Source organism: Nanorana parkeri, unplaced genomic scaffold (genome assembly GCF_000935625.1).
Source record: "Nanorana parkeri isolate BGI_ZX_2015 unplaced genomic scaffold, ASM93562v1 scaffold2752, whole genome shotgun sequence".
Classification (NCBI taxonomy): Eukaryota; Metazoa; Chordata; class Amphibia; order Anura; family Dicroglossidae; genus Nanorana; species Nanorana parkeri.
In genome coordinates, this window is record NW_017309020.1 from 46,181 (window position 1) to 49,337 (window position 3,157).

General features: G+C 51.8%; 1 protein-coding gene across 3 annotated transcripts in view; it reads right to left on the minus strand.

Moving 5' to 3' along the window:
• Positions 1-1,339, minus strand: part of LOC108802258 (eukaryotic translation initiation factor 3 subunit C) — a 25,623-nt gene extending 24,284 nt beyond the window's left edge. For all 3 annotated transcript variants that reach the window (XM_018574127.1, XM_018574126.1, XM_018574128.1), the window contains exon 1: positions 1,238-1,339. The gene's annotated coding sequence lies outside the window, so the exon portion shown is untranslated. The remainder of the gene's footprint in view (positions 1-1,237) is intronic.
• Between the last annotated feature and the right edge of the window lie 1,818 nt (positions 1,340-3,157).

The following is a 3,157-nucleotide window of genomic DNA, read 5'->3' on the forward strand; positions in this document are numbered from 1 at the left end:
CTGTGTCCCGGCAACCTAGGATGGTGGGCAGTAGAAGCTACTGTGTCCCGGCAACCTAGGATGGTAGGCGGTAGAAGCCACTGTGTCCTGGCAACCTAGGATGGTAGGCGGTGGAAGCCCCTGTGTCCTGGCAACCTAGGATGGTAGGCGGTGGAAGCCCCTGTGTCCTGGCAACCTAGGATGGTAGGCGGTAGAAGCCCCTGTGTCCTGGCAACCTAGGATGGTGGGCAGTAGAAGCCCGTATCCTAGCAACCCAGTGGCAGTCCCTGTCTATTAGATTGCTAGCTCTTGGGGTCAGTTTTGTCTGTTAGATTGCCAGTTTCTGAGGTCTCTTCTATCATTAGAGTGCTAGCGCCTGGGGACACCCCTATCAATTAGACGTCCATCATCTGGTGTCACTGATGTCCATTAGATTGCTAGCTCCTGGGGTCAGTCCTCTCCATTTGATTACGAGGTTCCAAGGTCAGTCCCATCTATTGGATTGCAAGCTCCTGGGGTCACCCCTGCTTATTACATTGCTAGCTCCGGAAGTTACTCTACAATACTTTACTTTAGATTGTTAGCTCTTGGAGTCAGTTCTGACCTCTGGCACACCTATCTATTGAGAGCGCTAGCCCCTGAGCTCACCCCCGACCGCTAGAGTGCCAGCTCCCGGGGTCACTCCTGACCATTAGAGTGCTAGCTCCCAGGGTCACTTCTGACGAGTGCTAGCTCCCGGGGTCACTCCTGACCATTAGAGTGCTAGCCCCCAGGGTCACTTCTGACCATTAGAGTGCTAGCTCCCGGGGTCACTCCTGACCATTAGAGTGCCAGCTACCGGGGTCACTTCTGACCATTAGAGTGCTAGCTCCCGGGTCACTCCTGACCATTAGAGTGCGAGCTCCCAGGGTCACTCCTGACCATTAGAGTGCGAGCTCCCAGGGTCACTCCTGACCATTAGAGTGCGAGCTCCCGGGGTCACTCCTGGCCATTAGAGTGCTAGCTCCCGGGGTCAGTCCCGACCAATTAGAGTGCTAGCTCCCGTGATCACTCTCAGCGACCCCCTAGTACTAGTAAAGAGCCAGCTCCAGCCACTACAATCCCCTTCTGTCAGGCAGACAGCTCCCTTATGGGCCCATTTCCCGGCTGTAAAGATCCAGCTGCTCGGCTCAGATCCGCGTCATGCGGCGCAACAACCCCTTACGCAGCCCGTCCAGCCGGGCTCCCCAAACCCAGAGCTCCCCCGGCCTCCTCTCACCTCTCTGTGCCGCTCACACGCGGCCTGCCCGGCTGATGAAAAGCCTGGAAAAGGCTGAAAGCAGTGCGCCTGCGCAGAACCAACTCACCGGAAATCACCCTCACTTCCGTCACCTGGCGAACTACATTTCCCGGCACTCTCCGCGCCCCGTCCGGGACTACCAGCTCACTGTTTCTATGTTTTATAATACTAAAGACTAAGGAAAATAATTCGTGATGAAGGAAAAGTATGTGTACGGGAGCTTTCCTCAGTTCTCTAAGGATTGATTAGGGTTTTCCTCGTATCCGCCCACTGTTTCCTACAGCCAATCAGGAGAAGGGCCGGGTGCAATAAAAAGGCGCTAAGGAGTAGGACAGACCTTGGAGGCTGGGTGTACCAAGATGGCGTCTATGGCAACGTGGAGGAACAGATGGCTCTTGTTTTTCCTGTATTCACCCCACCAAAATATTACATTAAAGACATAACGTGTTTGCTTTGCTGCCTAATAAATTAAACTGCAACTGGATAAGAAATACAGCTCCACTTTGGGTTACAATGCCTACCCCCACTTCCTGACCCCCTGGCTATTTTTATTTTTTTATAATCTTTTTACATCACTTTATCCCTGATGTCACTGGTCTGTTCATCTGATGACAGGTTCTCTTCTTCCTCTGGCAGATCCTGAATGCTACATATGCGATACCATGTAATCGTTATGTGACGCCGTTCTCTTCAGCATTCTCTTGTGAGTCCGAAGAAGCCTGATGATGTCCCCCCACGGAGGAGGAGCCATGACGCCCTGGCCTCACAGGAAGTGGATTAAATGGTGCTGGGCATCCTTTGGCCTGGAGGAGGAGTGGGGGTGGGGACAGTGCCAGAGATGGTATTAGGCCCCGTTCGCACCTAAAAGACCGTGTCTGCTCTACTCCAGAGCCGTGACTGCCCTCCCCCAGCCATTCTCCAACACCATGTTCACCCTCCTCCAGCGCCGCCTCCGTCCTCCTGGGATATGTGGCGTACTGTACATACTGGAAGTTAGGAGCTCTCCGGATTTCCAGCAAGAGCATTTTTTAAAGGGACAAATCACAGAGAAATGTACGTGTACTGAAGAGATGACGGAATACAGATATACGAGTGATATGTGTATCTTTATTGACGGAGTGGAAGAGCTCACACAATGGAAAGGAATGTGTCAAGTCTGCAGCGATGACATCACAGACTATAAGCTAACAGTGAACTATTTATCATTCATTTAAAATAATACATATACACTGTATATTCTGTATAACAAAATCAGTACAAAAAGATAATAAAAACATTATAAAATGTATTGCAGACCCTAAATATTATATTTTTCTGCAGCCACACCTGAGATTGTCCATCAGGTTTGTGTCGCTCACTCTGTGTCCCCACAGCCACTACCACCCATATTTAGAGGGACTGTCACTTTAAGGGCCAAAGTGGACAGGCTTTTGTTCCGATCAGAACCACCTTTGGGGGGTGACCCAGGATGCTCTGGAAACCCAGGTTGTTCTGGAGTCACAAGCGACACAGGGGGGCACAGGATACTCTGGAGTCACAGAAGACATGGGGTGACTCAGGATACTCTGGAGAGACAGAGGTCATGGGGTGACACAAAATGCTCTGGAAACATGGGGTGATACAGGATGCCATGGGGTCACAGGAAACACGGGGTGACTCAGGTTTGTCTGGAGACACAGGGTGCTCTGGAATCACAGGAGACACGGGGTGACTCAGAATGTTCAGGGCTATTGGGGCGATACAGGATGCTCCGGAGGCACAGGAGACACATGGTGTGTGACGGACTGAACCCTCACTGGTGCTGTTGGAGGAGCCTGGGGGCTAGCCTCCTTCCTACTGACTATGGACCCAGAACTATGGAGACCCCCCTCGAACCTCTTGGGGTTACAATGAACCATT